Source organism: Marmota flaviventris, chromosome 1 (genome assembly GCF_047511675.1).
Source record: "Marmota flaviventris isolate mMarFla1 chromosome 1, mMarFla1.hap1, whole genome shotgun sequence".
Lineage (NCBI taxonomy): Eukaryota > Metazoa > Chordata > Mammalia > Rodentia > Sciuridae > Marmota > Marmota flaviventris.
In genome coordinates, this window is record NC_092498.1 from 122813847 (window position 1) to 122840275 (window position 26429).

Here is a 26429-nt window from a genome sequence, read left to right on the forward strand (position 1 = left end):
CACATTTTTAAACTTTATTTTTTAATTTTCATGTGGTGCTGAGGATGGAAACTAGCACCTCATAGGTGTGAGGCAAGCCCTCTGCCACTGAGCCACAATCCCAGCCGGCATTTGTTAATTTTTAATTTTAATTCTTGCAATGTAAGAGTGTTGTTAATCATTTATGTTCCCGACCTCATATGTTGGATGTTGGGCCTACCTTTATATAGTCAGTGCATGGTTTCTGGGGTAATTCCTAGGTCTTCATTGAAATTTGAGTTGATTTTTTGCAGCACAAGAGATAAGGGTTAAATTTTATTCTTCTATATGTGGATTTCCACTTTTTCTACCATCATTTTTTTTAAAGCTATATTTTCTCAAGTGTACATTTTTGGCATGTTTGTCTAGCAGGAGTGAACTGTTTTGATGGGTTTTGTCTCTGGAGTTCTGTTCTATCCCATTGATCATTTTTTCCTGTTTTCACGCCAACACAATGCTATTCTTATTACTATAGCTCTGGAGTATAATTAAGGTCTGTTGTTGTGATGCTTCCTGCTTTGCTTTTCTAAAAGTGACTTTGGCTATTCTGGGCCTCTTTTTTCCCACATTAATTTCCTGACTGATTTTTTTAATTCCTATGAACAACATCATTGAAATGTTGGTGGGAATTGTATTGAAAATGTATACTGCTTTGGTAGTAGGGCCATTTTGACAATATTCCTTCTGCCTATTCAAAGAACAAGGGACTTCTTTCCATATTCTAATGTCCACTTCAATTTCTATTTCTAGTGTTCTATAGTTTTCATTGTAGAAGTTTTTTATCTCTGTTGTTAGTTTGATTACCAAGTATTGTCTGTTGAGGCTATTTGTGAATGGAATAGTTCCCCTAATTCCACATTCAGCTGATTTATCATTGGAGTGTAGGAATGTGATTGATTTATGGGTATTGATTTTTGTATCCTGCTACTTTGCTGAATTTATTTAAGAATTCTAGAAATTTTCTGGTGGACTTTTATGGATCTTGTAAATATAGGATCATGTCATCAGCAAAGATACTTTCAGCACTCCTTTTCCTATTCATCTAATTTTCTTCTCTTGCCTAATTGCTCTGGCTAGACTTTTAAGGACTATTTTGAATACAAGTGGTGAAAGTGGGCATTCCTCTCTTTTTCCTATTTTTAGGGGGAATACTTACAGTTAATCTCCATTTAGAATGATGTTGGCTTTGGGTTTGTCATATGCAGCTTTTAACCTGTTGAGGTATGTTTCTTCTATCCCTAGTTTTTCCAAAATTCTAAACATGTTTGAATGTTATATATTGCCTAATGCTTTTTCTCCATCTATTGAGAAAATCATGTGGTTCTTGTCTAAATTAATTTATGTGGGTAATTACATTTATCGATTAGCATATGTTCTAAGAATACATCTAAGCATACATCCCTGGATGAAACCCACTTGATAATTGTGCACAGTCTTTTTGATGTATTTTTGTAAGTGATTTACCAGTAATTTATTAAGAATTTTTGCTTATATGATATGAGGATATTGATCTGAAGTTCTCTTTCTTGGATGTGTCTTTGTTTGGTTTTGTTGTGAGAATGACACTGGATTCATAGAATGTGTTTGGAGAAGTTCTGTCTTTTCTATTTCCGGGAAAAAATGAGGAAAATTGGTGTTAGTTCTTCCTTAAAGTTCTGGTAGAACTTGGCTGAGAATCCATCTGCTCCCAAGCTTTTCTTTATTGGTGCTATTTTGATGTTGTAATCAATTTTATTTCTTGAAATAGATTTTTAAATTTTTTTTCTCTATTCTCCTATTTCTATTTGAGTAGGTGGTATGTCTCTAGGAATTTGTCAATGTCTTCAAGATTTTGTGGTGTATTGGGATATACATTTTCAAAATACTTTCTGATGATCCTCAGTTTTTCAGTAGTGTCAATGGTGACATTTCCTTATTTTTCAGATTTTAATATGTCAACTTTATTCCTTTATTTTGCTTATCTTGGCTAAGCCTGTATCAATTTTGTTTATTCCTTCAAAATACCAAGTTTTGTATGGTTCATCACTTGAAATTGTAGGCTCAGCAATGCCATCAGTAAAGACAATAATAATCATGTGTTATATCTGGTATTAAATAGAAAAACGTGTTATCTATGGTATCAACAGCAATACTTGCAACACTATTAATGATGGGGTGGGCATAATACAAACCAATCAGTAAAAAATATAGTAAAACTAGGGTTATTTAAGAGGATAAAATAGTAAACTAGAAAAGAGTTTATCATCTCAAAAGGTGAAAGAAGAGAATGAAGAAGATATAGGATGTGATAATTATGAGGAAGAAAGAAAAAAACAGACGTAAAATATTAAAGGTAGAGCAAAAGTGAGAATAATAGTATTTGGCTGTTAGTAGAATAAAAGAAAGAGAAATAAGACATAAAGAAAAATGAACACCCATATAAAATAAACCCAAAATATACGAATAAAAAATCTTAACCCTTAAAAATAAGGCAAGGAAAAATAAGTACACTTTTTTAAAAATGAAACAAATGAGAAACTGTAAACAAGTAAGTATACATATATGAATCATTTAGTACACAAATGCATGTACATACATACACAAATTCAAAAGACAAAATCAAATAACAATAACAAAAACTGATGAAGAAAAAAAGGAGATTATTAATGAAAAATTAAAGAATCATTTCCACTGAAGTGGTCAAAATAGTCAATAAAAATATATGTTCGCTGTCTATGCCCAACTGTGTTTCTTTCCATTTCTTCTTGAGATATGTACTGAGCATAAGCATGAGGGCCAATGGTTGTTAAACCTTTCTTCTTTTTGCGTTGTTCACCAAGTTGCCAAGAGTTCAGGAATTCTCAGCTTCCCTTCTCACCACTGTGAGGTAGGATGGGATGGGAAATACAGTCTGCTGAAGTTTTGTCTGCACAGGCCAGTTGATGCACTTTTAGGGAGGCTCACTTCGGAGATCTGTGAGAGGAATTCCTATAGGTAAAGTTCCCACTGATGGGGCTTAGGTCCAATCAGGCCCCAGGGTCTTTGCCTTGTGGGTATTGCTCTAAAGCAATTCTATCAATGTACCAGTTGTGTCCAGCATTTGCAAATTTCTGCCAGGAGACTATTTCTGGAGTCTCCCCGGGATTCCACTTGTATGGTGGGGGAACCAATACTTCATTCCCTCTCTGTCTGTGGAACAGCTTTTTTATGGTTCCATACTGAGCATGTATTCACACCAGCTTGTTCAAATTCTCAACCCACTTCAGCTGGTCCTGTGAGCCACCAGACTCAAAAAGAGAAGGGAACAGGGCTCTCCTCCACATGTCTGACTTTAGCACCCCTGGGTAGAATGCTCTCCATGCCTTTTGTGCTAGCTCTGCTAGGCAAAGCCTAGGTCCTGCAGCAGGTGCCTATATCTTCTATGATTTTTTTAATTGACTATTAAGTTTTGGTGAGTTCCTCCCACCTCACTGAGAAGCAGTCTTCTTGACTTGTAAGTCTGGAGCTGAGGAACTACCGGGGGGCACAACCTTCCTCAAATCTGCCATCTTTTCTTCCCATGAAAGCATGGGAAGACTTCTATTCTTTTCAAGATGTCAAAATATGTTTTAGGGCCAAAATATACTCCTTCTTGATGGATATATCATGTAACCTTGAAAAAAAATTCATTTTCTCATTGTTGTATAAAGTATTTGGAAAAATGTCAATTAGAGCTATTTTATCATGCTCATTCTGCAGATAGAGATGATGCCTAGCCAAATAATCCAGGTTTTTGACTCTGTAAGTGGGAGAGGCAATAAGTGTTCAGTAATGGGCCCCAATGTTGATGCTCTGGAATAGAGAACTGTATTCATCACTCAAACACACTTCCCCACTGCAGGTTGTTCTGATATAGTTGTGTAATCATATCTCCTTACATAGATCTGAAATATTGTTCATTATTGTAAGGTGGCCACAGTGGTCATCTCTGTAGGCAGATATCCCCCTAGGGCTGCAAAATATAAAACATACATAGCCCGCATGGTTGCAGTATAGTTGTAAAACCAAAGGCTCTGTTTCTCATTTGTTTCTTGTTCCTCTTTTTGCCATACATTTTCACTAAAGTCCATATCAAGAAATGCTCTGAAGGGGCTGGGGATATAGCTCAGTTGGTACAGTGTTTGCCTTGCATGCACAAGGCCCTGGGTTCAATTCTCAGTACCACAAAAAAAGTAAAAAGAAAATAAAGGAAATGCCCTGAATAATCCCTAATCAATAACAAAACTATAATAACCATCATTCTGTATCCTCCTAGTTTCCTCAAAGGGTATGGTGCAGTCACTTCCTGCAGAACACATGGGTCAGGAGGACCCATAAAATGCCATGGTGAGTTTGCTTATCTTCCTCTGAAATACAAATGTTGCTCTTTACTTTCTCTTTCTATTGTAACATGATATGATTTCTTGGAGATGACACACACAGTTTTCTCAATGGGGAGATTCTCAAGGGGGAGTCTGTTGCCAACTGAGACCTCACTGAAGGCAACATTAACAACAACCAGCATCAGCTACATACTGTACATTAGCAAGCTTTGTGCTCAGCAGCAATTTTCCCTCCTGGCAAAAGAATTCCATAATTGCCAATTAAAATACCTGAGATACAAATCACGCTTGAGAAGTTGTGTCTTCTGGTGGGAGTAGGTTTGCTTTGTTTTTGTTTTTTAGTTCCCTTGACTTGACCACTTTCTCATCTGCTTTTCTAATGTCACCAAGTAAACAAAAGACTTGTGCACACAGGACAGAGCATGGCTTGATCTTCACAGTGACTCCTTTTTTTAATTACAGGAGGACTCAAGAGGAACCATAACTGGTATCCATCCTGGCCTCACTCTCTTGCTAGTGTATAATGTAGATGATGCCAAGGGTAAGATGGTCTTACTCCCTTATGTATGCAGAATCTCAGTGATTCCCACTTTCTGCAGGCGGATGAGAAGTGAGGGGGTGGTGATAGAAATTGATTTGCAAAAAAAAGAAACAACTCTGTCCTCACCAGTCCTTAGGCCTCTGAATGTAGTAATGGCATTTTATTGTTCATAACACTTCACTCATGACAGTTTTTCTCATTTATATACATTTTCTGTGAAAGGCTTCAGAATTCATTTTCCCAAACCCATTTTAAGCATAAAGTTCTAGAGAGGATCATTCCTGAGCAGTGACTCTCAAGTCCACAATATGCTGCACTCACTTATAGTGGGAGTCTGATATAGGAGATGTCCAGGCCTGAGTTCCCTGAAGCTGAGGCAGGACTCAGTTTTCATGTTTCAATTGATTCTGGAAGTTGCCTTATGATGGTTCCTTTTGTAGACACTGCTTTCTGAGAAACATGTTTAAAACGGAGGGATGTCATGGGCCTTTGCTACAACAGCTGCAACACATCTAGTTGCAGACCAGGCACATGGGCTCTAGTGAAGGACAAGGTCAGCATAGCAATGGTGTCTGATCCCATCCCACAGTTTACGTTCTTGCTGCTCCCTGTATGGCCTGGAGGATATCACTTTGACAGTGTCTCTGATAAATCTTCACATTGTCAGATCCAAATGCTACCTAGGTCCTTCCCATTATACATACATGGATACTGACACTGACAGGTCATTGTGAGGGTGGAACCACTGTCCTTATCATTCCTGCTCATCCCTGAGCTCAGCCCTGTGCAGAGTATCTTCTTCTTAGATCCCATGAGCATTGGATGAATACCTCTCTGTGCTAAGATCTCACTTTTTCCGAGTGTTGGGCTCCACACTGAGCCAGATATTCACCTGGGATCTAACCAGGATCAGGCAGAAAGGGTAGAGGAATTAAGAAGATAGCATGTTGTCCTACCCTTACTCTGACAGTTTTCATAACTTCTAGGCAGGATGTGCTAGACCCTGCTGGGAGCCATCTGGATCTGAATGTTGACTTCATTGATGTAGTGTTCTTAGTCCCTCAGAGAATGTCTGGCCCTTTGGCATGTGTCCACAATCTACTTACAAGTGAATTGTATTATTAGTCTAGCAAACACCTCTGCAATGAAATCCAAGGGAATTAAAGTCATGTCTTCCTCATCTTTGAATTCCAGGTCTTTGCCATTCAAAATGACAGTAACTACATGGATGTGCTAATTTAATTTAATTTAAATTTCGATACTTAACATATAGAGCCTCATCCTAGTTCCACATTTCAAGTGCCCAGTAGACATTTTGTTGTAGGCAGCTCATCTGATTCTGGCACAGTGTCTGTTGCATGAATTCATATTCCTCAAACTTTCTGCATCACAATTTGATCTGTTTCCAGAAGAGAGTGATATTGTGCCAGTGGAAGTAAGAATTTGAAATTTCACTCCTTTAGCTCCACTCTCTCTCTTGAAAGTTTGTAATTCTTTGTAGCATCTTGGAGGCTTCTGAAACTACAGAGCTCATAGAGGGTCTGAGAAATTATAGGAGAGACCAGGGTGATCCTGACTATTAATATTAGTGTTTCCATGTTTTTCTTGGTATTAAGAAAACATTTGAGACTGCATAATTTATACAGGTGTGTTTAGCTTACAGTTCTGGAGATTCAAGAATGTGGCACTGGCATCTGCTTGGCTTTGTGAAGTTCCTCTTAATTGTGTGTAATGATTTTTGGGGTCATCATGGGTGCAGGAAGGAGACATCACATGAGGAGACAGGAAGACAGCAGGGATTAGAGGTCCCAATTGCTCTTTTAATATAAGTAGAATCTAACAAGGGTATGAGAAAACTCTATTTTCTCTGAGGCTGATGCCCTCAAATGACCTTGTCATGTTCAACCAGACCCCTCCTCTTAGAGGCTTCACAACTCTCACCATGGCCACATTGAGAACCAAGTCTAAATCATAGGATCCTGTGGCGGACAACCAACAGCCAACCCTAACACCCATTGTGAGCTTAATTGGTGTGGAAGAAAGCGTGAGACAATCTTAATTAATGTTGCTGATGTTTGTGTCTCTAAAGGTGGGATGTACAGCCAAGCATATTGCTAGAGCAGTGAGGATGAAGAGCCTGCATTTAGGGAACAGCCCTTGTGGTATGATCCAATGGGAAAGGTTTCCTGGTAGAAGTTTAGTCCACCTACTTTTGTGAAGACTGAGGAATGGGTATGAAATAAAAGTTAACAGAAAATATGTATTGCTTTCATAGTATAATTACATAGGAATAAGAATTAGTAGACATACTTACTTTGAGCATTCTGTTTATAATATCCTTTTGCTTTGCCAGTTAAACAAAATCTTCCCCATAAGACCCACTCTGCCCTGCATTTTCCTCTACTAACCATCAAATAGGTTGGCTTACATTGGCAGACATTTCTTAGGAATTGTGCATGAAAAATTTAGATCTGGGCTTTGGGTTTGACAATGTAATGGAAGGAATCTAGTGAGAAACACTTTCTAAGTGGTAGTTTATGAATGTGGAGTTAAAGTTTTCTATACAGTGGATAAATTCCCTCTGCATATTCTGTCCATATAGCAGCACTTTCTCTTCTATTTATTGTATACTCCTAATTTAAAAAACATTTCCACATTTGGAGGATTTAAAGAAAATTTCCTCAGTGCTACCTGGACAGGCCTCTGTGTTCTCCTATAAAAGAGTAAGAGAAGCTCATCCTTGAACATGTTTCTCACCTCCGGTCCTCATCTAATTTCTAAACCCTGGGACTAGAAGGAAAAATCTGAATTTGCTCGTATTCAAGAGCCCTATGTCCAGAAACACAGGGAGATAGTGGCTTCCTCTTGGAGGAACAGGATGGCACAGAAATCACTACTGAGTACAGTGGTAAGATGTGAACTGAAAAAGAGCTCTTGGGATCCCAGATCTATTCCTCATTGCAGAGGTGAGGTAATGGAGGCCAGGAGACAGGAGTGCAGACAAGAGGAAGAATGGAGAGCTTTGACTTTGGGCTACAGAACACCATAAGCAGCAACAACTCAAGTTCTCACCTTGACTTTAACTCTGCCTTTCCTTTATCCAAGGCCACTTCTTCACAAATATGGCCTTCATCCATAGAGAAGACATTGTAACAGATTCTGAGGATGAGGATGAGGAGAAAAGGACCAGAAATCTGCAAGTAATTGATTTTCTATTGGAGTCTCTTATTTATCCTTTCTTATGTAGAAATTCTTTGTAGTTTTTCCATATTTCCTCTTTCCAACTTTTTATGAGTTTTCTAAAGGTGAATTTTTATTCAGATATTTGAAGTTCTTGGACTTTAATGTCTGTTAAATCTCTCTACATCAATTTTCTTAGTTTTTCCCTGGTTTGTTACCTCACACTGCACCACCAAATCATCCTGAGTAAACCTTCATGGCCATGCATTGAGCTTTTGGGACCTCAAAAACACTGCATTCTTTCCTGATACATGGGACACAAGTGTCTCTCTGTTCTAGCCATCTCTGCACAACTGGCTTCTCTTGCCCTTGCTGGCTCTGATTATACATGGATGTTCCCTTCCTTTCCTATGTCAAGATTACACAATTAGAAAGTAATTCTCCCAACAGGAACCTGGTTCCAGGGATCCTGTCCTGACTTAAAATATGGGCTCAAGGCAGCAAAGGTGATAAATAAGTTTAGGAAGAGGAAATGTGAATGTGGAGAGAATGGGAGGGAAAGCAGAAGTCAGATAAGTGCACATATTCTCCTCTGCTCCTCTAACATTCTTTGTTGCACTTTATGCAATCCATCAGAAGCAAGGAGAGCATTGAAGTGGCCCCTATTGCATGTGACCATGACCATGCAAGGGGAGGTACAATTATGGTTAAAATCAGTGCAGGAAGCTGTCTGAGGATGGAGCTATAGAGAGTAGGGCTAGAGGAGCAGGGTCCTTGCTCCACCCTGTGTCATCACAGGTGCTGCTCCTCAGGGTGCCAGATGTGTGCTACTCAGCCTTTACACCCAAATGTCCTAGAGAACCCTTCTCATTGCCTCATGTTCACTCTCTAGGGGAGCAGCCTCAGAAGGTTCTGAAGGTGAATGTCCATGGGAATTTGCTCCTGAGGACATTCGTAGACACTCTGCCCACAGACAACACCCTCAGCTGAGGGCAGCATACTAGCCTCAGTGCTCCCTGACTATGTCTCAGTGGAGATCAGGGCCCAAAGTCACCTTGCATAACCTGAGGAAAATTGTTCCTGGACAGCAACTCCTCCCAAGTTACCCCTCACCTGATTCTTTGTTACAGATTGCTATGAGGACACCTGGGAGGACAACAATCTTTGGTCCCGGGGCTCAGAAGAGGTGAAGCTTGCCGTATAGAGAAGCTAGAATTAGCCATCAGGACATGGTGCAGGAGCTGCCTTGCTGGTTTTCCTCTCTCACATGATACACAGTTCTGTATCATGTAGAACTGTACAGATTTATGTCTGCTTTGTTAAATAAATTAAATGATAGTATTTAATGTTAAAGCTTTATATTAAACAACATTTACCCATTTATAAAATAAAGCATCACAGGAAAACACACTAAACAGAGGTAGATTTCCTTGAGGTTGATCTTAATGAGTTACTAAGCAGTTACCCTAGTGTACCCCCATCACCAACACTCCTCTCCTCCCATATCTTCACCTTCCTATTTTATTTTACATTTAATTTTGTATTAAAACATTTATTAAAATAATGCTATGGGTTAATGGAAACAGCAAAGAATCAAATACTTAAAATGCAAAGCTAGCTGAATACAAAACGACTGTCTATTGCAGAAACCCAACTAAAACTCAAAGGTGTCTAATTAATGTGTTCATTTATTATCTAACTAACTAAAAGCCCAAGAAAGTCAAGACACTCAATACAATAACATACTGCAAAACAATTGACAATTTTCAGTTATCAAATTGTGGATTTTGCATGTTGTATTCTTTTTTCAATCAAGAAAAAGTTATTTTTAAATGTCATATTGCATATATATAATACAAGATAGAAAAATATATTATAAACTTGTAACCATGACTATAAATACAGGTTTCTCATAGGCACTACTTTTATTATGGTATGTATAGAGCATGTCAGCTACTAAGATAATAAACACTAGACAAAAAACACATGTCAGCTCTATGGTAACACACCAGTGACACACCCAATTGCCCAGGCTAAAAATTGCATAATACTGTCAGAAAAAAAGACTTAAAAACTACATACTTTAATAAAAAATAAATTCAATAAACAATTATAATACTAAGAACCAAGGCATTCATATTTCAAAATCATACTTTTTTTTCTGTTGATCCAATATTTTTTCAACTAAATTTTCAAAAGTTTGTTCACAGCCAACATTACTCATTAATATCACACATCTGTTATGTCATACATTTACTTCCTTCCCCATAAAAGCCCTTTGATAAACATCTAAATGTCCAGGTTTAACATAGTTAAGATGAAGCTGTATAAGATACTGGTATCATTTATACTATCACCTCAAATGTTTGAGTTTCACAAATTTATTCAGCCAGTAAACAAATAAAAATCATAATGACACAGCATATATTGTAAATAAATCAAAACAAAGGTATGTGTAACAGAAAGAGCAGTGGAACATTAAACCAAAGCTAGAATACAAAACGACTGTTTATTGCATAGGACACAAACTGAAAAATGGATCGAAGTGAGACAACTTTATAGAGAGGTCATTATGAAGGTGCTAACTGAGCTTCTGCTAACATTGACTGAGAAGACAAGAAAGTATGGAAGAGGGAAGAGTAGATAAGGTAATATTTGTCACTTGAGATTTGCCACCTTTGGTACTGAGCAGTTAATCATTTACTCTAGTGTTTAGATATAGGCTTTATATGCAAATTTTGAAATATAAAACTACTTTATGAGAATTTGGAGGTTTAAACTGAATCAGTATTCATATGCACAATGATGCTCCTTTTTCACATTCTCTTAAAGTTAAAAAAAAGTTGCAAAAAAGGGCATATGTGGAAAGATGGAGGGATATTGCTGAAGCTATCAGAGATGGACTATGCAAGTTACCTGGTATGCTATCAACAAGTCTGGTTAAATTTGGATCATTTAAAAACACTGTTGTCTGGAATGAAAATCACAAAATTCATATTTGTGAAAATTTTGATAGGTATATTATTATCTCCAGTATGAAAAAAAAACACCCCTTCTCCTAATAGAATAAGGCTCTAATTTTTTTCTGTCAACTGTTGTTCAGATCACCCATAATTTTTATCTCAAAATTCTTTGGGTTGGCTTTGAAGGTTGTAACAAAAAAGTACTAAATTATGATATGTTTTTAAAAACTTACTAGTCAGATATTATAACAGCTATCATTTTTTTTCACAGTATCATATTTGGCAAATTTGCCTCAAGGTAATGTGGCACAAATCATATAATTCAAGCCCTCGATTCATTTGTTCCCTTCACATCTTTGTTCACATATGAGGTGACTGAGTAGCATTAACTTTTATTCTGAGGCAGGAGCTGATCTTACAAGGCACTGGACTAAATGGCCATCAAGGAAAATAAGGCACTTTCTTTTCTTTAGACTTATTCCAATACTTAAAAAATAAAGAAAGATGAAAATGCTCTTTTGGCCTTTTCATTTAATGAAATAAAGGGTCTCTGTTATTTTTCTTGTTTATATCACTTGAAAGTATAAAATTTCCAAAAACTTATACATTTTATTCTTCACTAGCACCTTTGTATAGTAAAAGTATCTATTATATGTTCATATGTTCAATGCACTACAGTTTTACCTACAATTCATTACATGAACACAGCAATATGTAAGCACACATTTTACATCCTTAATGGTTCTTTTCTATAAGGGAAGTTTAAAAAAATACTTGAACATTTTGCCCAGTAATGTAACATAATGCATGTACCTTACTCTCAAAAAATTTTAAGGGTATATGAAATAAAATTTCTGTAATTTTAACTTAGATATCCATCTTTTAAAAAGAGTGTTGCAGTTTTGTTCTGGAGGGGCACTGAAGCAATTGAACCACACATCAAATTTGAAATATTTTTTGAATCACTTCACCAATGACTTACCTTACTGAAGAAGATTCATGCATGATGCATCATCACGCAGTTCATTCAGACAGCTTGACTTCCACATGAGAAGAAAAGGTTCCTAGAAGTCTCTCACAGTAACTGCCTTTGTCACTGAGTAGTTAGGGGCCATCTGTCTCCCTCCTTAAGGAGGCCTTCTTGCCACTTGCTTGGGGGTGGCACATTGAAAGATGGTCAGTGCTGTGGGATAAATTGGGCTTTATTGCTTTACTTCTATTCTGCGCAGTTTCTAGAACCACTTTCACCCAAACGGAGGAAACAAAAGCTGAGTTGGAGAACAACAATTTCTTTGTCTCTTTTTGATTGGATTGTAAGACAAACAAACAAGCGCCTCAGCTCACAACACTGATCACAGGCAAGCAGAGGCAATTACCATTAAATGATTAGCAGGCAGGCATGGTTGAATCATCACTGGGTGAAGAGTTCAGAGGTCAGAAGTTCATAGGTTAGTTGCCAGTGGCAGCTTTCTATGATTACATCATGCCTTGAAACTTTAGTTGCCACCACACCTAATACACCACTGTGTTCAATAGGTCACTCAAGGATTGATGTAGTGGGTGCCAACCATGTAAGGGTATTTGTAGGGGATGTAGAATGAACCCAGCCTCAGGCCCTGAAGGGACTATTGCAGCAATTGGTTGAGGAGTTCCTTTTGGCATAACAGAGGTCTGTATTTGTCCAATCAAAGGCATTACGGTAGGGTCAGCTGGGTAAGAGTACTCAAAGCAGCTGGTGGGAGGACAGGCACAAGACAAGTTATGATCCTAGGAGCAGCCTGGGATATGGCCACAAGAGAATAGGCAAGGGATGGTGATTTAACATTAGAATCTCTGCAGGTGTCATTCAAAATCAGGAGCTCCATCAGCTGCATCTTATTCAGGCTGTTTTCTCCTTCTGCTGCAGGTACCTGTAGTTTCTTCACTTCTTCAACTGCTCTCTTCAGTTTTATTTCTGCTCTGATTTGAGCATCTTTCACAGTGATTAGTATATGTAATTAGTATATGTAGTTCTTTTAGATGCTCCCGATTGGGTTTGCATCTAACTTGTTCCTCTTCCTTTTCATCATTGAGCCTTTGCCTCCGACCATTATTTTACATACAGTTTCTGCTTCAAGCTGTTTAGTTGTATGTCCTCTGGGTCCAAAGATTCTTGTAACAAAATTAAAATGTGGGCATTCTTTCACAGGAATATAAATTTTTCCTCTAATTGAACAATAGATCTCACAGCAAAACAGGTGATTCTGTGCTCATTTTGTCTGTACTGACATTCAGTATGTACATGCCTTTCTATACTCTGATAATTTCTTCCTCCAGCAGCTGCTGGAGGTGGTTGAAGATCCCAAAGAAGTTGAACAGGCTTCTCAAGAGCTTCTTGTTGTTCCTTAGCTGCATCTGGTAATCTGGGATGGGTTTCAGCTTCTTCTTGGTTTCCATTTCCCCAACCATATTCCAGGATCCGTGGTTCACTCCACCCTTTGCCCCAGCAGTTGGCGCCAGAGAGGAGGAATCAAGGTGGGGGTCCAGCCCTGGCTGCCCATCCATGGCTGCCCATCCCTGAAGACTCCACATCCAGCTCTGCAAGAGCACCAGCACAGGGCCCAATGCAGCAGCCCTCACTTACCTCTTCCCAATGTGCTCTGGCCACCCTAGGCCACCCTAGGCCACCTGGATGGAGCTCTCTTGCAAGGCTGGAGGTGGAGGCAGGCCAATGCTGGTGCGGGGCCAGGGCGCCTCTCCTGTTGTAGCGCCACAAATGCTTCTCCCATTTTCTCTTAATTGAACACAGTAACTTAAAATTTAGCACTCGCAATCTGTCATATCAAAGGCACTATAGGGATTTTTATTGACTGAATTCAATAATGGGAGCAATATTACTAGAGGTCTTCCATGACACCTTGGATGTCTGGGCATTTATTCTTATAAAGAAGCTTGGATGTTATCAAATCCATGGCTCCCCACAGCTCTCCTTGAGACTCTTCAGTATCTTGCTCTATTTCCCTCAGGTGAAGAGGGTTTCTCTCGAAGAGGAGGGGTTTCTACTTGACATTTATTCATACATCATTTGCTCCTGTATTCTAGATGCAACAAAGGATTTTTCTTCTTTAAAGGCCAGATGTCGATAGGGTATCATCCTTCCCAGTCAGTGCTTAGAATTCTCTTGAAAAATCCAGCCCAAAGCATTGTTTTATTTCCAGAAAAAAAATAATTTGAATTAGTGTTTAATATTTGCTTTGAACCTTTGTTTATATTTTTTTTCTCATTTTAGCACCTGTTAGATCTCCTGTGGTTATTATCTTTGGCTTTTGGCATTTTGGGTCAGATCTCTCATTATCTCTTACTTAATTTCTTTGAAATATTTCCTTCTCTTTAACCTTCTGTTTCTTGTCAGGCCAAACCTCCACTGTTTCTTCTGCTGTACTTCTTAGTACTGAAGTAATCTTCCAATGTCTGCTTATTCTCTCCTGATTTCTGTCCATACACTTCTCTCATTCTGATCATTAATCCCATTTCATCGTTTGGTTCTCATTTTTGTTAAATATATGTGACAGTAGGGTGTATTTTGACATATTATGAATATATGGAGTGCCACCCATTACAATTTTGATCCCATTCTTGTGGTTGAACATGATGTGGATTTACACTGGTCCTGTATTCATACATGAACATAGGCAAGTTACGGCTCATTCATTATACTGTCTTACCTATTCCCAGCCCACCTTCCTTCCCTTCATTCCACATAGTCTAATCCCATGAACCTCTATACTTTATCTTTCCTGATCACCTTTCCTTCAGTTTTAGAAAAGTACATTACTCAGTAAATAAGTCCTAGGAAGGCTGAAAACTTCTGTGTTTTGTAGTGGCATTATTCAGTTCTTCTTTCTTTCCCTGCATTATCTTTTGAGGGAAATGGAATTCATATATTTATGTTGGTCACTTTGATATGAAATTAGTTTTGTGAATTTTTATGAGTGTCAGGATTTAGCAAATTTGTTCCAGCTTACCAGAGTTTCCATCTGAAATTTCTGTGCAATGCTTATGAATTTGCCAGCTGTCTACTGCATTTGCTAGCTCTAGATTCATTCTTTAATGAGTCTTTTCTCTCATCACCTCCTTTGTACTTAGATTTCCTGATTGTGATCTTTTGCTTAATTATTGTTCCTCCACTTGTGGTCTTTCTTAGGAGACAACTGCTACCACATTAACAAAACCTGTAGTCGTTCCCTTTAAGTAGGTGTCAATTTGATAAACCTTTTTAACATTTGTAGAGAAAAATTATTGTCAAATTTCTTGGCATTTTTAAAATGTATATGTTTGCATGTATAAACAAGACAGCCATATTATTCCTAGAACAATATTCAGTCTTTTAAAAGATGAAAAACCTGTCATTTACAACAGAATTTGTGAACCTAGAAGACATTATGCTAAGTGAAATAAATGGACAAGGAAATTTTCTTAGATGTGAAATCTAAACCAATTAAACACATAGAAGCAGAAAGTAAAATGGTAACAGCCAGATGATTGGAGTTGGGGAAAATGGGAAACTGTTGGTTGAAAGTTTTCAAGTTTCATTCATGCAGAATGAGTAACCTCTGGAGAGCTCATCCCCAGCAAGCTTCTTGCAGTTAGTAATATTGTATCTGGATATTTGTTGAGAGAGTAGATCTTAAAGGTTCTCAACATACAGACTCAGAAAGAAGGCAAGTATGTGAGCTGGTGTATGTGTTAATTAGCTCAATAGTGGCAATGGTTTCACAATGTATATAAACATCCAAACATCCCATTGTACTCCTTAAAACATACAATTTTTGTTTGAAAATTTTACCTGAATACAGATAAAAATGTTGCAACAAAAGCTAGGTTTTTGTTGTTTAGTTTTAGATAATTAAATCATTTTAGAAAAACTATTTCACAATATTTGTATATCCACAAGACACTAATTAAAGCAAGCAAAAACTGAATGTAAATAGCAGAAAGATGTGTGGATTAGGGAGAGGGGAACAGAGGAAGGAGGCGAGGGAAAGGGGGAATAGTGGGAATTCAATTTGAGCAAATTCTATTCCATGATTTTATAATTATGTCAGCACCCTGTTGTTATGTATAACTAGAAAGAACCAATTAAATTTTAAAAAAAAACATCATCTGCAAGTATAGTAAAATTTGTATTTTTAAATAATTGTTCAGAAATTCATCATGTTGTTACAACACAGGAAAATCCTTTGTAAGCTCAACTCACAGTTGAAGCAACAGAAAGATCCTCTTTCAAATCATGATTATCAAGCTTATTTTTTCCAGCTTCATAGCAATTGTCTATGAAATTCAAGAAAATTAATATTAAAGAAAAATTAAGTCAATCATACACATTAAATTGCAAGGAATTTCATGCTCATCTGTAGTTTCCAAATCAACCTTTGTGGCAACTTTTAGAAAGAGGATTACATATAAATACAATACACTTTATAGTTCCCAAACTTCATAATTTTAGACTGTGATTTATACAGCTTCTCTTTATAATATATATATATATATATATATATATATATATATATATATATATATATCACCTTGCTCATTTAACATTCCCTAAATCTGCACCACTTCATAATATGGAATGAAAAAAAAATAGAGGTAACAGAGCTAATGTACTGATAATTTTGAAAAAAAAAATCATTTGTATTTAGAGCTAATTTAAGAAAAAAATGTTAAGGCTTATATACTTTAGTATCTTAAAACTAAATATAAGGAATACAAAAGTAAATAAATTCTCCAGTGACACTTTTATTATTGATTGGTACCACATTTTCAAGTTTAGAATATATTAACTGAAAGAGCTACAAGAAAAAAGTGATGCAAATTTATATAAAACATTTAAAATCAATATCCATGATATGAAGGAGAAATAAAACAAATGAAGTAAATAACTTCTGACTTAACTAAAATGTATCTGTTATTTAGAAATATAGGTAACATTACTAAAGAATTATCCCTGATAGTAAACATGAATAATAGGTAACAAAACAAATCCACCAGTGTCAATCTGTTTTTGTCTTTTTGAGAAAAAGTTCCTTTGTTTTGATACAAGTTGTAAAAAATACTAGTCAGTATATAAAAGACATTTTTTTAATAATTTTTATTGTTGGTTGTTCAAAACATTACATAGTTCTTGATATATCATATTTCACAATTTGATTCAAGTGGGTTATGAGCTTCCATTTTTACCCCATATACAGATTGCAGAATCACATCAGTTACACATCCATTGATTTACATATTGCCATACTAGTGTCTGTTGTATTCTGCTGCCTTTCCTATCCTCTACTATCCCCCCTCCCCTCCCCTCCCCTCCCCTCTTCTCTCTCAGCCCCCTCTACTGACATTCGTTTGTCCCCCTTGTATTATTTTTCCCCTTCCCCTCACTTCCTCTTGTATGTACTTTTGTATAACTCTGAGGATCTCCTTCCATTTCCATGCATTTTCCCTTCTCTCTCCCTTTCCCTCCCACCTCTCATCCCTGTTTAATGTTAATCTTCTTCTCATGCTCTTCGACCCTACTCTGTTCTTAGTTACTCTCCTTATATCAAAGAAGACATTTGGCATTTGTTTTTTAGGGATTGGCTAGCTTCACTTAGCATAATCTGCTCTAATGCCATCCATTTCCCTGTAAATTCTATGATTTTGTCATTTTTTAATGCAGAGTAATACTCCATTGTGTATAAATGCCACATTTTTTTTATCCATTCATCCATTGAAGGGCATCTAGGTTGGTTCCACAGTCTAGCTATTGTGAATTGTGCTGCTATGAACATCGATGTAGCAGTGTCCCTGTAGCATGCTCTTTTTAGTTCTTTAGGGAATAGACCGAGAAGGGGAATAGCTGGGTCAAATGGTGGCTCCATTCCCAGCTTTCCAAGAAATCTCCATACTGCTTTCCAAATTGGCTGCACCAATTTGCAGTCCCACCAGCAATGTACAAGTGTACCCTTTTCCCCACATCCTCGCCAGCACTTGTTGTTGTTTGACTTCATAATGGCTGCCAATCTAACTGGAGTGAGATGGTATCTTAGGGTGGTTTTGATTTGCATTTCTCTGACTGCTAGAGATGGTGAGCATTTTTTCATGTACTTGTTGATTGATTGTATGTCCTCCTCTGAGAAGTGTCTGTTCAGGTCCTTGGCCTATTTGTTGATTGGGTTGTTTGTTCTCTTATTGTCTAATTTTTTGAGTTCTTTGTATACTCTGGATATTAGGGCTCTATCTGAAGTGTGAGGAGTAAAGATTTGTTCCCAGGATGTAGGCTCTCTATTTACCTCTCTTATTGTATCTTTTGCTGAGAAAAAACTTTTTAGTTTGAGTAAGTCCCATTTGTTGATTCTAGTTATTAACTTTTGTGCTATGGGTGTCCTATTGAGGAATTTGGAGCCCGACCCCACAGTATGTAGATCGTAGCCAACTTTTTCTTCTATCAGACGGCGTGTCTCTGATTTGATATCAAGCTCCTTGATCCATTTTGAATTAACTTTTGTGCATGGCGAGAGAAAGGGATTCAGTTTCATTTTGTTGCATATGGATTTCCAGTTTTCCCAGCACCATTTGTTGAAGATGCTATCCTTCCTCCATTGCACGCTTTTAGCCCCTTTATCAAATATAAGGTAGTTGTAGTTTTGTGGATTGGTTTCTGTGTCCTCTATTCTGTACCATTGGTCCACCCGCCTGTTTTGGTACCAGTACCATGCTGTTTTTGTTACTATTGCTCTGTAGTATAGTTTGAAGTCTGGTATTGCTATACCGCCTGATTCACACTTCCTGCTTAGCATTGTTTTTGCTATTCTGGGTCTTTTATTTTTCCATATGAATTTCATGATTGCTTTCTCTATTTCTACAAGAAATGCCGTTGGGATTTTGATTGGCATTGCATTAAACCTATAGAGAACTTTTGGTAATATCGCCATTTTGATGATGTTAGTTCTGCCTATCCATGAACAGGGTATATTTTTCCATCTTCTAAGATCTTCTTCTATTTCTCTCTTTAGGGTTCTGTAGTTTTCGTTGTATAAGCCTTTCACCTCTTTTGTTAGGTTGATTCCCAAGTATTTTATTTTTTTTGAAGATATTGTGAATGGAGTGGTTGTCCTCATTTCCATTTCAGAGGATTTGTCGCTGATATACAGGAATGCCTTTGATTTATGCGTGTTGATTTTATATCCTGCCACTTTGCTGAATTCATTTATTAGCTCTAATAGTTTCTTTGTAGACCCTTTTGGGTCTGCTAGGTATAGAATCATGTCATCTGCAAATAGTGATAATTTAAGTTCTTCTTTTCCTATTTTGATGCCTTTAATTTCTTTTGTCTGTCTAATTGCTCTGGCCAGTGTTTCGAGAACTATGTTGAACAGAAGTGGTGAGAGAGGGCATCCCTGTCTTGTTCCAGATTTTAGAGGGAATGCCTTCAATTTTTCTCCATTCAGAATGATGCTAGCCTGAGGCTTAGCATAGATTGCTTTTACAATATTGAGGTATGTTCCTGTTATCCCTAGTTTTTCTAGAGTTTTGAACATAAAGGGATGCTGTACTTTGTCGAATGCTTTTTCCGCATCTATCGAGATGATCATATGGTTCTTATTTTTAAGTCTATTGATGTGGTGAATAACATTTATTGATTTCCGTATATTGAACCAGCCTTGCATCCCAGGGATGAATCCTACTTGATCATGGTGCACAATTTTTTTGATATGTTTTTGTATCCGATTCGCCAGAATTTTATTGAGGATTTTTGCATCTAGGTTCATTAGAGATATTGGTCTGTAGTTTTCTTTCTTTGAAGTGTCTTTGTCTGGTTTAGGTATCAGGGTGATGTTGGCCTCGTAGAATGAATTTGGAAGTTCTCCCTCTTTTTCTATTTCCTGAAGTAGCTTGAAAAGTATTGGTATTAGTTCCTCTTTAAAGGTTTTGTAAAACTCTGCTGTATACCCATCCGGTCCTGGGCTTTTCTTAGTTGGTAGTCTTTTGATGGTTTCTTCTATTTCCTCAATTGATATTGGTCTGTTTAGGTTGTCTATATCCTCCTGACTCAATCTGGGCAGATCATATGACTTAAGAAATTTATCTATGCCTTCACTATCTTCTAATTTATTGGAGTATAAGGATTCAAAATAATTTTTGATTATCTTCTGTATTTCTGAAGTGTCTGTTGTGATATTGCCTCTTTCATCCCGTATGTTAGTAATTTGAGTTCTCTCTCTTCTTCTCTTCGCTAGCATCGCTAAGGGTCTGTCGATTTTGTTTATTTTTTCAAAGAACCAACTTTTAGTTTTGTCAATTTTTTCAATTGTTTCTTTTGTTTCGATTTCATTAATTTCAGCTCTGATTTTAATTATTTCTTGCCTTCTACTTCTTTTGCTGTTGTTTTGCTCTTCTTTTTCTAGGATTTTGAGATGAAGTATGAGATCATTTATTTGTTGGTTTTTTCTTTTTTTAAGGAATGAACTCCAAGCAATGAATTTTCCTCTTAGAACTGCTTTCAATGTGTCCCATAGATTCCGATATGTTGTGTCTGTGTTTTCATTAATCTCTAAGAATTTTTTTAATTTCCTCCTTGATGTCTTCTATAACCCATTGATCATTCAGTAACCTATTGTTCATTCTCCAAGTGATGTATTCCTTTTCCTTCCTTCTTTTATCGTTGATTTTCAGTTCCATTCCATTATGATCAGATAGGATGCATGGTATTATCTCTACTCCTTTATATTGTATAAAAGACATTTTTAAAATTATTCAAAACTGCATGCATTTCTTGCTGTTCAGTGGATGTTGTTAAATACTTATACTCCTTTGTAAGTTTCTTTTTTTCTTTAAATAATAATTTTGCGTTTGCAATTAATTTATTTCAATTTCATTCATATAGGTAATGAGAATTCCTTCCAAATATATGCCTGCCAAGTACTGAGGAACACAAAAACATCATAGTTTTACTTTGCATTTAAAAACCTCAGGTTTCAGATTTCCCTAAATTGACAACTCAAATTAGCTCCATGGAACCCTATCCTGCATAACAAGAGTCAAGATAAAAATGCTCCCTCACTGTATGCAGAACCTGCCCTCAACCACAAAGATGTTAAATCCAGTACTGATTCCCACAATCCATGAGACAATAGTGGTCTAAAATTTTCAATTACGTTTTCTTATCAAAACCATGACATTTATGCCACTATCACATTAAGTCCCTCTAATCCAAATTGCCAAAGAGATAACTAAAGCAATCATAATAATCTGTGAAAATATTCAATAACTTATTTTCTCCAAGGAAAGGTTAAAACACTATTCATATTTGTTTTCCAAGCTATTGGAAACAGAATAAGAAACACTAAAATAAAAACAAACAAACAAACAAAAAAACACTAAAACAAAAAACGAAAGTAAAATGGCTACTACCATTCTACTCTCTGCTTCAATGTGTTTAATTGGGTAGATTTTACCTCTAAGGAAGATCATTTCCTTCTCTGCTTATTTCACTTAGCATAGTGTCTTATAGGTTCACAAATGCTATTGTAAATAACAGATTTTGCATCTTTTTAAAAGATTGAATACTGTTCTAGGAATAATATGGCTGCCTTGTTTATACGTGGAAACATATAGAAAGAAAGAAAGAAAGAAAGAAAGAAAGAAAGACTCCCCCAATAAAGATCTGCTAGACATAGGAATTTACAGCAGCATATATAATGTTTAGGCTCCATCTATCAGGAAACAAAATTGGTGTTAAAATGAAATTACATGAATACCTGCACTTAAGGACAAACTATGGGTGATAAGTTATCCCTGAATTTCATACTTAATATTTTACACATTAAAACCATTATTACAGTTTTTCCTAGTATATAATTAAGAAAGTGCTTGCTTTCATAATCTTGGTAATCTAAAAAAAGACATGATTGAAAATATTACACTAACAAACTGTATTTATTTCCCGTTTGAAATCATACATTTTAAATGGGCATATTTTTATTTTCCACTCTTGTAGCACTACTTTTAAGAAGGCTTACCTAGAATGCCTTAATTATGTTGAGATCCCTTACATTTCAAAGTGATCCATAATGCATATGCTTTCATAAATTGTTCCATTTAATGTGGATGAAAGACTTAATTTCTCAATTACATTTTAATGATTAATGATACAATTAAGGTTAACACTTCGTAAAAATGAAATATCTGATTCTTCTCTAAATTTACCTGAACCAGAAAAAATAAAGTCAACAAATTTGGATGAAAAATTAATAAATACTTATTTTATATATAGATTATTCAGAAAGAAAGTGAAAAAAATACCAATTCCACATGTTGAATATAAAAGAACCCTTAGACTTCTAAAAACAGCATATGAAATGAACATAAAACAATAAAAAGGAGATTATTGTGAACTTCAATAGTAACAAATAATTAATATGGCAGAATTGTGACAGCTTCATGAAGATACTGGAGATTAGATTTTTTTCTGCTGAAAGTCAATTGTGTGCTTCAATGAAAAATTAAACATGAAGATTATTTCCTCTATTTTTACTTATGTAATACAAATCTTCATAGCATAATATATTTCTGAAAAAAAAACAATAGACATTTTAAGAGAATATACACTATTTCTAAATTTTGTTAGGAATAAGAAGGCACCACTGATTTGAGGTTGTGTCTTGTTATCTCTGATAGTTGATTTTGAGTTTTTATCTCAGGATTTGTTTTAGTAAACTTTTCTGGTGATATCAAGTAAGACCATTATTGTGGCTTACATACCACAAATAAGACAAGTTCATAGTAGTATTTCATCATAGAGAGATCCTTCACAGTATATGTTGACAATATGGATTCTTTTTTCCACCTCTATCTGTTGCTGAACATCATTTTTTATAGCTTTGTTCTATGGAAAGTTCATTTGCCAAATTTTCCAAGTGGTACAACAGAGGACCAAGATTTATCCAAATTCTACCTGGCTTGAATAGTTTCCATATTGTATCAATATAGTCAATCACATTGTGAGCTGTGCCTATGAAGAAACCGGTGGCAATGCAGTCCCAAATACTGCATTTTAAATAAATCTTCTGCTGACATAGAAAAGTTAAAACCAAGAAGAAGAATGTAGGGGTCAATATCAGGGGAAGGTTATGGGTCATATCTGATCAGCTAAACTCTGGTTATTGCTAAACTGATGGATCCAAGGGATAAAGTTTATATTTGTTAATTTCAGAACATCTGTTCAGAAAAAAGTTGGAAGAAAAGAGCATTAAAAAATCTCCATTCATATTCTTGACAAGCATGACCTAGCACAGCTATTCCCAGTCCAGTTTTCCTAATCTAGCACCAGTTACCAGAATATTTACTTAAGGAGCATCTCTCTTTTGGAAAAAAAATTAGTTTTATGATTGGCTGGCAGTTGGCTTTCTACTTTTCTAGTTTCACTTTAGTCTCTCAAAAACTATTTCAATGTGGATTAAAACTTATCCATATCAAATGTTGAGGCTGGCATAATCTTTCCATTCCCCTCATTAGGGATTCAAGTGAAGCTTGAGATGCTAAATGAAAGAAATTATGGTGGTCTCACATTACCCAATAGATTAAGGTTCATTAATCTTAAAACCACAATATAGTTAAGCAATCTTTACTCAGGAGAGGTCCAGAACTGAATTGCTATGGAGTGTGGGGACAAGTGCATGGAGTACTGCATACATGGCATATGTTAAGGGTGTCTGAGTAGCAAACCACTCCCCCATGCTAAGCGTGTGAGCTGCAAACCTTTTACCTTGTAGGCACAACCCTGCATGTTGCAGTCCCTGCACTTGCTCCACAGCCCACTCTTTGATTGGTTGCTGCAGGGACAGTTGGCCAGAAATTGTATTGGTGGCTGCTTGTAATCTGCTTAGCTACTGTCTGAATATATATACATGGTAACTGCACAATAAAATCAGACCTGCTTCCAGCTTGGTCTCTGGAGGTCTTGATTAGCGACTCTGCAGCCACACTCTCCTCTACCCTGTTCTGTGGGCCTCCTCACTGGACAAGAGAGAGCCCACACAAGGGAGACTAAACATCCTCTCTTCTAACAGAAGAGAAAGAAGAAAGTCCCTCTGGGTCATTGATGGGACAGCATGGAGAGACTCATATTGGAATTGCCACACTGTATCTATCATCTTCTCCATATTCTTTATTTTCAAAAATATGTATGCAATCATTCACAATGATCAGTAATATTTCTTGATTATAATCCATGCATTTTTAAATCTTGTCCAAGTAAAGAAGAAACTGAGCAAGGAGTTTCTGTTGATTATCTCGAACTGATGTAAACTGTCTTTTTGTTTGGTTCACTGGCTCATGCATACAGGTGCCATTATAGCGGAAGGCATAGATGATCTTCCAAAAGTGCTTGCTCTGGAAGCTCTCCTCCTCCTTGCTGTGAGTGTTTGCTGCTGCCTAAAGTGCTGAGGCAGAGCCCAAAAGCCCAGCAGAGAAGCACTTCCACTTTCTTGCTTCCACCATGGTTGTGTCCACCTCCTCTGCAGCCCTGGCACAGCTGAGAGGGGGTCCGTGGAGGGTGCTGGTTTTGCTATATGGCCTCCATGGCTTTAGGCCTCACTGCCTTGCTGCTCCTGGCAACTGAAAACCCAGTAGGGCCTATTGTATACCAACCCCCAGAAAGCCACGCACTCCACTCCCATTACCCTCAGGGCTCCTTCCACACTGGGCTCTGACAGATCTTCAGCTACTGAGCTTGTTATCTTGCAGTTCCTTCAAGGAGTGATTGATGTTGCTTTCAAGTATATCAATTGACAATAAAGTGGCTAAATGTATACTATACATTTTCATGAAATAATGAACAAATTTACATAAATGTATGCTAAAATTTTTAATGATTTATCAAGCTAATATTGAGGAAGAGTTATTTTTGTAGTATATAAAATTGATGTAAAAATATTATTCATAATTTATAAATTTATGTTTCTTCTAATGCATCTTCATTACTTGTATGAGGTTGTATAAATAATAAAACATTTTAAGGGAAAATATTCATAATTCAGTATCCATAATTATATTTTCCTCCTGAATTTTGTGTAAGAATTTCTATATTTTCTCTTTGCCTAGGGTTTCTGTTTTAGTCTGTTTTTTGCTAGCATAACAGAATACTACAGACTGTATGAACACCAGGAGCAATTCAAACCATAGCTGCCTATGGCAAGATACGTAACAAGTTATACCAAGGCATGGTTATTCGTATCGTACATCTGGTGGTAAACTTCTGATCCACGTGCACACATCAGCCATACTTGTCTCATTTTATTTTCTGTTTCTATAACAAAATGACTGAGACCAGGTAATTAAAAAAAGCAAGAAAGAAATTTATTTGACTCCTGGTTCTGGAAGCTGGGATATCCAAGAGCAGGGCCCTGGCACCTGGTGAGTTTCTTCTTGCTGCATCACAACAGGGTAAATTCATCATCACATGATAAGACACATGTGATGTGTCACCAATGCCATCTTGGGGGCCACTTCCTCATAGTTTTATCTAATCCTTATGATATCCCAAAAGTCCTACTTCCTATATATTATAAACATGAGTTTAGGGGATTAAGTTTCCAATGCATGAAATGTGGGGAGCAGGAATACATTTGAAACATGTCAATGTCTTACCAAATTGTCTATTCTCTGAGACTGAAGTGTATAAATGAGCATCAGAGATAGATGGAAATGGGCAGGTCTGTGGTATAAGTTGGTTGGCTAGATGGGATAAGATTTATTCCCAAGTATTTTTTGTGAATGAGATAGTTTTCCTGATTTCTTTCTTAGCAAATGTATTATTGGAGAAGAGAAAAGCAATTAACTTATATATGTTGATCTTTTATCCTGTTACTCTGTTCAATTTGTTTATCAACTCTAGAAGTCTTCTCCTAGAGTGTCTTGGGTTTTCTAAATATAAGATCATGTCACCAGCAAACAGATAATTTGACTTCTTCTTTTCCTATTTGTATCATTTTAATTTTCTTCTTTTGCCTGATTGTTCTGGTTAGAGTTCCAAGACTAAGTGATTGAAAGTGGATACCCCATGTCTTATTATTGATTTTAGAGAAATGTTTTCAGTTTTCCTCTCTAAGTATGATGTAGGCCTTGGTTTTGTCTTACATAGCCTTTACAATATTGAAATAAGTTTCTTTTATCCCTGGTGTTTTAAACACCAGTGTTTTTCTAGTGTTTTCAACATGAATGGGTGCTGGACCTTTTTGGGTAGTTTCCTTGTATTTCTTGAGAAAATCATATGATTCTCCTACTTAACTCTATTCACGTGTTGAGTGGCATTTATGGATTTGCATAGGTTGAACTACCCTTGCATTCCAGGGATGAAACAGATAAAACATG

At 36.6% G+C, this 26429-nt stretch overlaps 1 protein-coding gene and 2 pseudogenes across 1 annotated transcript in view; 1 reads left to right on the forward strand and 2 right to left on the reverse strand.

Annotated features, from left to right (window-relative positions):
- LOC114084216 (immunoglobulin lambda-1 light chain-like) overlaps window positions 1-26429 on the forward strand; it is an 878674-nt gene that overhangs the window by 366930 nt on the left and 485315 nt on the right. The gene's annotated exons all lie outside the window — the stretch shown is intronic.
- LOC114107645 (KH domain-containing RNA-binding protein QKI pseudogene) lies at window positions 12454-13496 on the reverse strand (annotated as a pseudogene).
- LOC114107641 (carnosine N-methyltransferase-like) lies at window positions 22803-24591 on the reverse strand (annotated as a pseudogene).